Source organism: Ovis canadensis, chromosome 6 (assembly GCF_042477335.2).
Source record: "Ovis canadensis isolate MfBH-ARS-UI-01 breed Bighorn chromosome 6, ARS-UI_OviCan_v2, whole genome shotgun sequence".
NCBI lineage: Eukaryota > Metazoa > Chordata > Mammalia > Artiodactyla > Bovidae > Ovis > Ovis canadensis.
In genome coordinates, this window is record NC_091250.1 from 84,469,235 (window position 1) to 84,483,588 (window position 14,354).

The 14,354-nt window shown below is 42.5% G+C and overlaps 1 pseudogene; it reads left to right on the plus strand.

Moving 5' to 3' along the window:
- The first annotated feature begins 9,534 nt into the window (after positions 1 to 9,534).
- LOC138442973 (poly(A) polymerase type 3-like) overlaps positions 9,535 to 14,354 on the plus strand; it is a 37,712-nt pseudogene continuing 32,892 nt past the window's right edge.

Here is a 14,354-nt window from a genome sequence, read left to right on the forward strand (position 1 = left end):
ATAGAGGTCCAGGGGATGCTGCTACTGGTCTGGGGACCACACTTTGAGAGTCACTGGTCTGCATCATATCGAGGAATGTGAACTGTATTCATCAGGCAGTGTGGGATCCTTGAAGGACTTTAATCTAGGTGGGAGGGGGTTATGGAGCAAGTTCACACTTTCCAAAGCTCAGACTGTGTTAGTGTGGAGGGCTGCCTTGAAGGGAGTGCAGCTGGGAGCAGGAAAGCTAAACAGAGGCTGTTGGCATGATCCAGATAACCTTCACGATGAGGTGTTTCACATAATCTTACAGAATGAGATCCTGGCAGGAGAATTGGGCTGGGCAGCCTCCAGCAGCCTGAGAAAGATATCAATAGAAAGTTGAGAAAGCTAGTTTAGAAGAAAGAACTAAAAGGAGACAGGGAGCCTTGAATTGGCCATTTCCCAATTTTGCCAAGGGCTGGCGGGTTCCTAGAACGGGAGAATGCAACCCTGCAGACAGGGTCTGCAGAAGTGACACTTGCCAGGCAGACCTGCCAAGTGTGTATAGCTGGCTCTCTCCCTCCAACCTCCCTTGCTTTCCTGTGGGGAGATGTAACTGGGGAAGGGCTGCTTAGAGAACAGGTGGTGATAATTACCAGGAGACCAGCAGTTTCCCTACCTCATCCTTCAAAGTGTCAAAAGGCTGACTTAGGAAATTACAGAGTGCAGGAAGCTTTCCTGATTTGTTCAGTTCAGTAATCTTTGGTGGAGCCTGGTCATTCTGGCTTAGTGGCTGATGTATAATTTTGGAGGGACACTGAACAATAGCTGAACTCTACTAAGAGTACTTTTCTAAGGAGGATAGGCCTAAACTTACTAGCACACACATAGCAAAAGAGAATTCAGAATTTTACTATGCACTCCAGATATGTAAGTGAAACTACATCAGAATCTGAACAAACATTAACAATAATAGCTGCAAAAGGCATCATATCAGGCCCCTGCTCATCAATTGTCCGTGGATTCACGTGGCTTTTGATGGCCCTTGACTCAGCAAAGAAGCCACAAGCTTGGAAAGACTGGCCTACCACACTACTCTGAATCTGCTTTGTGCATATTCACCTCTGACTCTGCCCAGACAGTTCTCCAGCTGTGAGATCCCCCAGCCTTCCCTCCTTGCATTAAGGTCTCTCCCAAGTTTATCTGCATTCGTAACTTTTCTTTGACCATAGCAACTTATGGCCATCCCTCTCCCTTCTGAAATCCTATGGCACTTCTGGCTGAGTCTATCCTTTGGTCCTTAGTTTTGAGCTTCTGGTGTTAGTTCTCATTTTAGAAAGAAAGTTCTAGCTCCCCAGGTGGGTAGTAGATTCTTTGAAGGCTGGAGCTGCTGGGTCGCATGTGTCTGAAAGTGAAGCATCACAGTCAGATGAAACTTGCATGGGTAACATGGAGAACACAATGGTTCCATTCCTAATCTCTGCAAGATGAAGTCTGCATCTGGGCCCCACCTGGAACCAGGAACATGACTATTGCCCGCACATTCTCTCTGCTTCATCTTTTGTTTCTGAAACTTGCTCCATTCTGTCAAACTGGCATCCTCAATAGCACTGGGAACTTGGCCACTTGCAACTCAGGCTCATTTTGACAATCAAGACACCAAAGAGGGACTGGCCCCCTTCCTTCTTTTCAAGTTCAAAAAAATTAGACTCTTCTGGCTTAGGACAATCCTGTCCTTGGACAGATTAATAAATTGTGGCTGTCAGTAAGTTCAGTAGCTCAGTTGTGTTCAACTCTTCTCTTTGCGACCTCATAGACTATAGCATGCCAGGCTTCCCTATCCATCACCAACTCCCAGAGCTTGCTCAAACTCATGTCTATTGAGTTGGTGATGCCATCTAACCATCTCATCCTCTGTCATCCCCTTCTTCTGCCTTCAATCTTTCCCAGCATCAGGGTCTTTTCCAGTGAGTCAGTTCTTCACATCAGATGGCCGAAGTATTGGAACTTCAGCTTCAGCATCAGTCCTTCTAATGAGAATTCAAGACTGATTTCCTTTAAGATGGACTGGTTTGATCTCCTTGCAGTCCAAGGGACTCTCAAGAGTCTTCTCTAGCACCACAGTTCAAAAGTATCAGTTCTTCAGCACTCAGATTTCTTTATGGTCCAACTCTCACATCCATACACGACTACTGGAAAAACCATAGCTTTGACTAGACAGACTTTTGTTGGCAAAGTGATGTCTCTGCTTTTTAATATGCTGTCTAGGTTGGTCATAGCTATTCTTTCAAGGAGCAAGCGTCTTTTAGTTTCATGGCTGCAGTCACTATCTGCAGTGAATTTGGAGAGAGCCCAAGAAAATAAAATCTGTCACTGTTTCCATTGTTTCCCCATCTATTTGCCATGAAGTGATGGGACCAGATGTCATATCTTAGTTTTTTCCAGTTTTTTGAATGTTGAATTTTAAGCCAGCTTTTTTACTCTCCTCTTTCACTTTCATCAAGAGGCTCTTTAGTTCCTCTTCACTTTCTGCCATAAGAGGGGTATCACCTTCATATCTGAGGTTATTGATATTTCTGCCTACAATCTTGATTTAGCTTGTGCTTCATCAGGAAGTCTGGCATGAAGTTAAATAAGCAAGGTGATGATATACAGCCTTGACATACTCCTTTCCCAATTTGGAACCAGTCTGTTGTTCCATGTCCAGTTCTAACTGTTGCTTCTTGGCCTGCATACAGATTTCTCAGGAGGAGGCAGGTAAGGTAATCTGGTATTCTCATCTCCTGAAGAATTTTCCAGGTTGTTGTGATCCACACAGTCAAAGGCTGGGAGAGGAAAGTCTATTTCATGCTTGCTCTCTCCTTTCCAAGGGAGCCTAACTTGGTTGTAGCATCCCCCTTTTCCAGGTGGCTAAGTGCTTCAGAGAGAACCAGCCCCAGTTCCAGCCTTGAGAGTGGGTCCTGAATGGTTGCAGCAAGGAGAGAGCAAACTTTTTCTGCGAGAAGTCATAGTAAATATTTTAGGCTTTACAGGCCATATCTCTGTTGCATTACTCAATTTTCTCCCTTAAATCCCATGTCTTCAACATTCTCAATGTCCCTCCATTGCAGTGTTTTTGCTTTTAGTTTCTGCTATTGACTGAAATATTCTGCGACGCACTCGAAATGTACATGTGAAGCCCCTTAGGAGTGTAGCTCAGCGTGACCTCCGGTCTCCCAGCTCACTCACCGGAGCACAGGCCATGACATGCCCTTTTGTGACCTGTGACTTCAATCATCTTGTCTTCCACCCTTCCTGATTCCAGCCTCACAGGCATGATGCATTCACTTCTGAGTTACACTCCTCTTCCCAGGGTTCCAGCCACCCTCCACCACATCCCTCCATTCAGGGCCACTCTCCCAGCTCCTCCTGCTGTGCTTTGCTGCTTGAGTGTAAGTACAAGGCAGCTATTGTTGCCCAGCGTCTGACCACAGAGATGGCATAAGCCCCTGGTCCACACCCCCCTCACCCCAGTCCTACCCTGACTTGACCTCAGATGCAGATACAGATCTGATCAGGAGGGGGGCTTTTCCATTTCCATCTCAGGCAGCTTTTCAGCCAGCTGCCCGCCTCTTCCCACCAACAGCTGCTTTTGTCTCTTTTTTTCTCCCTGTTTATTTTCTTTGCCTGCACACCTTGTTTTTCTTTTAGGGGACCCCTACCCAGACCTGCCATCTGGTCCCCCTTGAAACAAAATGTGGAGCGTGCAGAGGCAACTGTGGGGGGTGGGGAATCTCTTGGAGCTCAAGCGGCTGCCTGGCAGAGAGAGCCTGAGCCTCCACTGTGGAGAGGAGAGAGGGTTCCAGAAAAAGTCCAAGGCAGGTCATACACCTCATTAGTTCATTTTGATTAGTTTCTTTTATCCAGTTGTTAGGAACGGTGAGCTGTGATAGATGAGGCTGTCCTGAGGCTTTTTTAATCCCTTGAATTATATACAATTTGGCAAGATGAGATAAACCACAGAGAAAAGACACAGACATTGACCACTATATACAGGCTGGCTTGTAAGATTAGAGAAGATTGCCTGAAATCCCAGTTCCACCGCACTTCCTCCTGTATTCTGCAAATGTGATACTCTTTGTTGCCTTTTGGCTCCTTGCCCATTTGTTCTGTTTCTTCTTTCATCAACCTGGGCTGAGAACCAGAGCCGCTGTTGACGTGGACCCAGAAGCAGCATGGACTCTGCACACAGGTGCCCTGTCTGGAGGTAGGATGGCCACCTCCACCCACCGCCACCCCCGCCAGGTGGCCCTGGGTCCTCCAGGACTGAAGAGGAGGAGGCGAGAGAGTCAAGGACAGGGGCGGTGTGTTTGTCTGACACCCGAGTAGTCTGGTGTTGGTTCTCTCTGGCCCTGGCAGAGCCTGATGAATTTTCAGGTCTTTCCCTTTGTTTTAAAGTGCATCTGTGGGCTCTTTGGGTTTTCCTTGCTGGACCCCACCAACTGTAACTTAAGCAGACAGTCCCCCTCAACTTGGTGTGGGATGGTACTTCTTCAGCCTCCTATTTGTTGTGGTGTTTACCAAAATTTACTGTGTTTCATTTCCTGTAAACTAATACATAAAGATTTGATCAGAACCAGTTTCCATTTTCTGGAAGATTTTTCTTAGAGATGTTGAAAAATTTCTGTAGCATTGCATAACATTGGCAGTCTTTCTTTTTGTGAGGTTAAGATTGGTCTGTGGGCTCAGATGCTATCAGCCTAATCTGGACACGGGCTTTGCCTTAATGACTTTAGCAAGTATTGGCGATTATTACCTATATCCATTGTTTCATTAGAATATCACCCTTTTATATCCACTCATGAAAAAAGAGTCCATTCTAACATTCTTACACATTCGTTGGCCTAGTTTCTCCTCTAAAGAAAACTTTACTCAGCAATTACTTGGTTTTCCTGGGATACAATCCATACAGGAATGGCAGGATAAATGCTTAATTGTTTCCCTTTATTTACCCGTTTCTAGAATAATAAGTTGGTTCCCTCACATCCTCCAGGGATTACCATTTAGAGGTTTTTTGGGGGGTGTGTTTTTTTTTGGCTTATTATAAACTCATAGATTCCAATATATTGGGTTGGCCAAGAAGTTCATTTGGGTTTTTCATAAGATGTTATGGGAAAACTCAAATGACCTTTTTGGCCAATCCAGTATTTGTAGTATCTCAATCACTGAGGTTATTGTTTTTTCATAATATAGGATTATCTAGCCAAATTACCCTATCTTTGTTCTGCGGGAACCTCTTCAGGTTAACTCTTGGGTCATTGTGACATGACCCTAATATTCCTTAATACCTTCTTTGCTTTCTAGTGGAACAATTGATTCTGGCCCATTTCAAATATTTCCTCTCCCAGACCCAAAAGAGCTCCCAGACTTCAAAGAGCTCTGGTTCTTTCCAGTGGGTAATAATATTTAGAGAGACACATCTCAGCACTGTGGATATTTATTGCTACTGGGTTGGTCATTATTTCTATACCTTTTCCTTGGTCAAGGCCAGGAGTCTGTATTCAAGAAAATATTTACTTAAGATGGGAAGGGAAACAGAACAGTTTTTTGTTGTTGTTGTTGTTAAGTAAAAGAATGGAATGGAAAGTATCAGTGCATATTATGTGTAGGAAGGGTAAGTATTGCTTTATGAAAATTCTGTTTTATTTGCATGTATAAAAAAAGAGAGAAAGAGAGAGAGAAAGTGAGATAAAGAGAAAACTTATTCAGTATCTAAAAAATACATAATTTAAATCATGAGTCATACTCCAAGAAAATATTTGAAAGTGCTGGAATAAGTCAGCTATTTAAGCTGTAATAAAGAACAGTGCCATACACTGGAAGATTGCTCATCAAGGTCAGTCAGGTCATGAGGCTTGAAAATCAAGGATCCCTTGTCTGCATTTTGTGTGGTTTTTCTTTTTTTTTGTATTACCATGAATCATATTTGTAATGAGAAAATCAAAACAAACAATAAGAGGAAAACTTAGGAACAAAAGAGTGAGCTTAGTGTCACAGGGCTACCCTCGAGATGTTTTTTCTAGACTTTTAATGTGCTCATAAAGCTAATTTGTTCTAGCTCTTTCTTGGGACTTTAGGAACCAACATTTCAAGATGTTTTAAAATCTAAGAGTAATAATGGTCCCTAGCCAGGAGGGAAGAGTTAATGCAGAGGTGAACCGACTTCCTAGATTGACAACCAGTGACTTGGCTATCTTGGAGACTTTGCTATGAGGGCTTCCCAGCTGGCTCTAGTGGTAAAGAACCGGCTTCCCAGTACAGGAGATGTAAGAGACACAGGTTCACTCTCTGGGTCGGGAAGATCCCCTCGAGAAGGGCTTGGCAACCCACTCCAGTATACTTGCCTGGAGAATCCCTGTGAACAGAGGAGCCTGGCGGGCTACAGTCCATAAGGTTATAAAGAGTCAGACATGGCTGAAGCAACTTAGCAGCACACACACTCTGGCTTCCACACTTGAAAAAGAGCTTGCCCTTAACCACTTTTAGCCCACTGAAGTTTTTAAAAAGGGAATTATACAAAGTCCTTGGAAAAGTATAATGCCTTTGGCTACTATCCAAGAGATAGACGACAGGAGTAGGGGGTCAGCTTTGAATATGAAGGGAATTCAGTCAGGCTTAGGGTTCATGTGCCATAAACATGGACATCAAGCAGTGGAAATGGGGCTGTTTCCTCTTAGTTCTAATGTAGATTGCAGGTGTACATATCAAAAGATAATGAAACTCTAAAAGCCCCAGGAGAGCCTAAGGCCACACAGGATTGGCTGCAGGAGAGAATTCAAAAGTGGAATAAGGGACAGAAGAGCTATAAAATTGATGAGATTCATTTTTAGATATGAAGTTGAAAAGAAATGAGTTCTTGAAACTCAAAATTTGTGATCCCTGCCATTTTTATACACTTTTAGAAGCAGTGTGTGAAAAGTTGCAGACATTTCCGTCAATAAGGTGCACCAGAAAATGTGCAATAAAACCCAAAACTGCACAAATGCCTGCCCCCAAACCCCCGACACCCCGGCCACTCACTCTAAACCATGACTTCAAGCCACCTGCACTTTAAAACAGCCCTGGGGACACGGCTGGCCAGACAGAGAGGGGCGTGTTTCAGGAGGGGGATCGCTTGCTCTGTCTTTCATTTACATTTGTGTCACTTCTCTCTTCTACACCCATGGGCTCACAGTTGTCCCTCTGTACCTGCTGTGTAGACGTGGGGAGCTCAGCACCTGTCTGAATCCACTCACACAAAAGCATTAGTAAGTGAGGCAGCTGTTGCTACACCCCGAAAGAGAGACAGAGAAGAGGCTCTGCATTAGCCACCCCACAGCAAACCACTTAAATTCCTTTAAGATGTCCACAGACATAGAGAACAGACTTGCAGTTGCCAGAGGGAAGGAATGGGATTGGGAGTTTGGAATTAGCAGGGGCAAGCTATCATACATAGGATGGATAAACAAATAGACAACAAGGTCCTCCTGTATAGCACAGGGAGCTATTGTTAATTTTACTATTTTCTATTTTTTCTATTACTACAATAGAAACAAATACGATAAAGAATGTGTGTGTGTATATATATATATATATATATATATAAAACAGAATCACTTTACTGTATAGCAGAAATTAACACAACATAAATCCACTACACTTTAATAATATAAAATTTTAAAAGGAGGTTTATGAAGGAGTCTTTTGGGCCTAGAAAAGAAAACAACAGTCTCAAAGGCCTTTGCTGAATCATCTAACTTCAGAGAAAACAAAACAGAACTTTAAGTCCTGCTCCAATGCTCCAGGCTGGTTGCATCTGTCTGGGACTTATTATCCCCTGTCCAGAAACCTTCCACCCCCTACACCTGCCCAGAAGACTTATCACCCCCTGCCCAACTACAAATGCCATCTCAACTAAAGTATACCCAAAACATCCCACCTGATTAACATTTCCCTTATCACTTACACAAACCTCCCTATAAATATGGAGCCTCCCTGATCCCTCTCCGCACTCAGCCTGGTCCTTAGGCCAACTGTCGCCCCTCCTTGCCTGAATAAAGGTAACCTACTTCCTTTGAAGTCGTCTTCCCTTTTTCTGCCTCTGCCTGAACTGTACCTTACAGTGTATGTTTTCCGAAGTCCTGTCTCAACCTCACCCTCCACAATGAAGGGTTTTTCTTCCCCTCTGCTTCTTCTCTGCAAAGCGTGTGTCTGTCCTTTCTGTTGACTCTCACTCTAAGATGACCCCAGGAAATTTAAACTCTTCCACCGTCTACTGGCAGATCAACTTAGCTGCCTCTGTTCCTGTTTCTAACTTGGGAAACTCACTGCTGGGATCTAGCACAAGAAAGAATTCTCCAGTTAATAGAACGTATACGCCTTAAAAAGCAGACTCCATAATTCATACATTCAACAAGTATTTGCTGAGCGCCTGCCATTTGCCAAGGATTGTTCTAGGAGGTGAGGTTGGAGCAATCAGTGACAATCGTTTTCTATCAGCATGATTTTAGGAGTCTCATCCCTACTCCATCCATCTCATCATGACATTTCTTCCTTTAAAAATAATTATTTATTTGGCTGCGCCAGATCTTAGCTGCAGCTGGTATCTTCCATTTTCATTGGAGCATGCAGGATTTTTAGCTGTGGCAGGTGAACTCCTAGTTTCCGCCTGTGGGATCTAGTTCCCTGACCAGGGATTGAACCTGGGCCACCTGTATTGGGAGCATGGAGTCTTAGCCACTGGACCACCAAGGAAGTTCCCAAGACATTTTTTCCTGACACACATGGTATTCTGTAAGAGAGAATTCTGCTGGATGAAGTTGTCCACACCTTACTATATTTATTAAAGTTACATCCATTCTTTTATATTGTCAATATGTTTTTAATTAAAAGCCACCCCCCAACTGAGACAATACAGTTTCCTATCTAACATAATAAAAGGTATTTTTTAAAGCAATACAAGCTGGCTTTGACTCCAGAACTGACTGGGGTGAACACAAGCACCGGTTGAAACTGTCTGACCCTTTGTCAAGGAAAGAGAATTCTCATTCACTGTTCTGTAAGGCAACCTGACCAATGGATCAGGAGCCTGAAATCTTTCCATACTTTTTGACTCATTAGTCCTACTCCGAAGAGTCTCTCCCACAAAGATAATGCCATACAGTTATTTGCAATTTTCAGAATTTTAAAATAGCTCAAAGATAATGAAAGGTTAGAGCAGAATAGCTTGGAAGGGTGTACTCTAAACAATGCATGGCTTCGAGGCACAAATTTTTCCTTACCTTAGCAAGAAAACAAAAACTATTTATTTATACTTATAAATAATTCCTCCAAAACCGATGCATATTAAAAATACTAGTAGAGAGGAGGAAGGGGAAGGGGGAGAAGCGCTTAAAGAGGCGGGAGCGGGTGTGGGAGTGGGGTAGGACCCAGGGCTAAGGCAGCACCCACCCGTCCTCTCGCCTTAGTGGATCATGCCCAGGGTGGCAGCTGCAGCAGTTGCAGGAGGCGGGTGGGGGGTGAGGAAGAGACTGGGTGGTACCAGCTCAGGAGATGATGCCGTTTCCAGTTACAACACAGGGATCCCGGCAAGCACAGTTGCACTGAGGCATTACTTCTCCCATCAGCTTCAGTCATTTCAGTCACTCAGTCGTGTCCAACTCTTTGCGACCTCGTGGATTGTAGCACACCAGGCCTCCCTGTCCATCACCAACTCCTGGAGCTTACTCAAACTCATGCCCATTGTGTCGGTGATGCCATCCAATCATCTCATCCTCTGTCATCCCCTTCTCCTCCCGCCTTCAATCTTTCCAAGCATCAGGGTCTTTTCCAATGAGTCAGTTCTTTGCATCAGGTGGCCAAAGTATTGGAGTTTCAGCTTCAGCATCAGTCCTTCCAATGAATATTCAGGACTGACTTAGCAGGGCCCAAGGAGACTGACTGCCTACTTACACAGAAGCTAGTTGAGACTCTGAAGCCCTTTGGGGTTTTTGAAGAGGAAGAGGAGCTGCAGCACAGGATTTTAATTTGGGGAAAATTAAATAACCTGGTGAAAGAGTGGATATGAGAAATCAGTGAAAGCAAGAATCTTCCATGGTCTGTAATTGAAAATGTTGGTGGGAAAAATTTCACATGTGTATCTTATAGATTAGGGCTACATACAAAAGGTGCCGATATTGATGCACCAAGACTTGTTGATCGAAGTGATTTTTTTCTCCTCATTCTATAAGTTGAAATTATAGGAAGAAGTAAAAGATTTAAGAGCTGTTGAAGAGGCATTTGTACCAGTTATCAAACTGTGTTTTGATGGGATAGAGATTGATATTTTGTTTGCAAGATTAGCGCTGCAGACTATTCTAGAAGACTTGGACTTAACAGATGACAGTCTGCTTAAACATCTAGATGTAAGATGTATAATAAGTCTTAACGGTTGCAGGGTATCCAGTGAAATTTTATATCTAGTACCAAACATTGACAACTTCAGATTAACCCTGAGGACTATGAAACTGTGGGCCAAATGCCACAATATCTATTTTAATGTATTAGGTTTTCTTGATGGTATTTCCTGGGCTATGCTAGTAGCAAGAACTTGCTAGCTTTATCCAAATGCAATAGTAACAACTCTTGTACATAAATTTTCTGGGTATTTTCTAAATGGTATGTGTATGCTGCTGCTAAGTCGCTTCAGTCATGTCCGACTCTGTGCGAACCCATAGACAGCAGCCCACCAGGCTCCCCCGTCCCTGGGATTCTCCAGGCAAGAAACTGGAGTGGGTTGCCATTTCCTTCTCCAATGCATGAAAGTGAAAAGTGAAAGTGAAGTCACTCAGTCATGTCTGACTCTTAGCGACCCCATGGACTGCAGCCTACCAGGCTCCTCCATCCATGGGATTTTCCAGGCAAAATTACTGGAGTGGGGTGCCATTGCCTTCTCTGGGTATGTGTATAGATTATATTAAAATAAAATTGATTGTAGACACTGAAAAAAAATTCTAGTAGAAAATAGTCCCTCATGAAAAGAGAAAAAATATATATGTATAAACACATACATATGTATGTGTTTGGGTTTGAGGGTTATTTTCGTTTTCTGTAACTAAAAAAATTGTTTCTTTAATGAAGATGCATTATTTTCTTTTAAAAATCATTTTATTTAAATATATCTGACATAGAGAAATAAATTGTATACATTTAAATTGTACCACTTGATGTTTTTGTGGTTATGTGTACATTGTGATTGGAGAAGGCAATGGCACCCCACTCCAGTACCCTTGCCTGGAAAATCCCATGGATGGAGGAGCCTGGTGGGCTGCAGCCCATTGGGTTGCCAAGAGTCAGGCACAACTGAGTGACTTCACTTTCACTTTTCACTTTCATGTGTTGGAGAAGGAAATGGAAACCCACTCCAGTGTTCTTGCCTGGAGAATCCCAGGGACGGGGGAGCCTGGTGGGTTGCTGTCTATGGGGTCACACAGAGTCGGACACGACTGAAGTGACTTAGCAGCAGCAGCATACATTGTGATGGAAAAGGAAATGGCAGCCCACTCCAGTATTCTTGCCTGGAGAGTCCCATGGACAGGGGAGCCTGGCAGGCTACAGTCCATGGGACTGCAAAGAGTCGGACATGACTGAGTGACTAAATATCAACAACGAACATTGTGAAGGTTTCCCAGATGACTCAGGAGTAAAGAACCAGCCTACCGACGCAGGAGATGCAGGAGACGAGGGTTCAATCCCTTGGCTGGGAAGATACCCTGGAGAAGAAAATGGCAACCCACTTCAGTATTCTTGCCTAGAAAATCTCATGGATGGAGGAGCCTGGAGAGCTGGTCTGTGGGGTCACAAAGAGTCAGACACAACTTAGCAACTGAGAAAGCGCTTACTTTGTGAGAGGATCTCCACAGCCAACCTAAATAATTCATCCACCACCTCTACATAGTTATCCTCTTGTGTGTATTCAGAAGATTGAATTTGAGATCTATTCTCTCGGAAAATTTCAATTATTCACCAGTATCACAATTAACAGGCTGTACATAAAATCTTCAGAAAATATTTATCCCAGCTAACTGAAACTTTGTACTCTTTGCCCAATATCTTTCAGTTTCTCCCATACCCCATACCCTGATACAATCTGATTTGATGACTTTGACTCTTTTAGAATCTACATATACATGTGGGCTCACACAGTATTTGTCCTTCCATGTCCAACATTTCACTTAGCATGATGTTTTCTTAAGAGAATAAATTTTGGAGTTTTATTTCATGGGAGAATTTCTTTCTCCAAACCCTACTTCGTCCATGAAATGTTCCTTGATTAAAGAATTGAAAGGATTAATTTCATCCTTTTCCCTTCATATTTTTCTGCTGATTCCACAGCTCCATGCTTTCACATTGATTTTCATGTGTTTGTAGATATCCTCTGTGTGTGTTTCAGGACTACCCTTCCAGTTAAATAGATTGAAAGCTCTTCAAGAGAAAGAATCTGTCTTCAGTTCCCTCGTATTTTGCTATCTATAAAACTACAATTTAATTTTTGAGTAAGTGTACTGATTAGATTTTACTAGGTCAGCATTTCTCAAATTGTGAGCCATGAGTCTCTAGTTCTTGGAGGTAGTCCACAAATGAAGAGTTTCCTAAACAAATAACTTTGGGAACACTGCACTCTTTGTATATTAACATATTAAAGTCTCTGAAAAGGCCTGCAGTAAATGAACCTGCTTAACTTTAATCCAACACTTCTCAAACATATTTGATATGAATACTCTTTAAAAAAAAACAGTACCTATTGACAATGCACATTTTCTGGGATACTTTGTGGGAAATACATTATTAATTCCCAGAAGACAGGGATAAATATTATATCTTACTCATCTTTGATTTGGCTTTTCATAATGTTGTCTGACACATAGTGTTGGACTATGTGCCCCAAAATAAATATTTTTGTGTAAATGAATAAGTGCCTGAAGGTGAGCTTCTGTGAACCAGTGTGATGTGTTAAGCAGCTGTAGGCTAAGGGCTGACTGATCAGGTTTTAAAGAATCTTCAAAAGTTTTTTTAACCTGAGTCCACATGGAGCTGGTCAATAGAAAAAAGTATGAAAATACCCCAATCCCAGGAAGAAGACTAAATCAGACCTGGAAGATAAAGATACATAGTTTAGACACCAGGAACTATGTGTGCACAGAATATCCAGACTACAACTAATACATGAGATCACTTAGTCCGGTTCTTCTTAAACTTTCTCATTGACGTACTCCTATTGGCCAAGGATCCTGACACATGCTCTAAGGGAGGTCTGTTCTGTGGAAGAAATCTAACTAGCCAAATAAAAGCAAGAAATTTTTGGAATTTTGAATTTTATCTTGAAATTTAAATGTCAGTTTTACAAATAAAGAAGATGTGGAATATATATATACATATATATATATGATGTTTGTTTTAATATAAAAGTAATGCTTTAGATTTTTAGCTGAGTGGTATAATATTTCCATTCAAGATGCAAGGACTTATTCCCATTCTCTTATTTAACATGAGAGAAAACTCTCATCCAGAGAGAGAAAGTGTCTTGTTCAAGACCACACAGAGAATGTTTGGCAATCTGGGGTTGAACCCCAGGTCTCTTGAATGCCAGTTCCACGTTATTGCCCAACTGGACGAGCTCTTTCATCTCACACTATACCTACACAATGTCATTTGATCTAGTAATTCCACTTCTAAGAATCAATCCTAAAGAAATAGAAATGCAAGGAAAGACCCAAAGATGTTCAGTTCAGTTCAGTCACTCAGTAGTGTCTGACTCTTTGCAATCCCATGGACTGCAGCACACCAGGCTTCCCTGTCCATCACCAACTTCTGGAGCTTACTCAAACTCATATCCATTGAGTCAGTGATGTCATCCATCCATCTCATCCTCTGTCATCTCCTTCTCCTCCCACCTTCAATCTTCCCCAGCATCAGGGTCTTTTCTTTCTTTTTTTTTTTTTTTTGCTTCATATGCCACGCTCAGTTTTTATTCTTTATGCTACGTGCCTCCAGACATTTTTTGATTATACATCCGTTTTAGTGAAGCTTTATTGAACAGTCACCTCAAATATATCTACACGTATCTATACATTTTACACATGTTCTTGTCTCTCTGTGTATTCAGTTCAGTCCAGTTGCTCAGTCAAATGAGTCAGTTCTTTGCATCAGGTGGCCAAAGTATTGGAGTTTCAGCTTTGGCATCAGTCCTTCCAATGAACATTCAGGACTGATTTCCTTCAGGATGGACTGGTTGGATCTCCTTGCAGTCCAAGGGACTCTCAAGAGTCTTCTCCAACACCACAGTTCAAAAGCATCAATTCTTCAGTGCTCAGCTTTCTTTCTAGTCCAACTCTCAC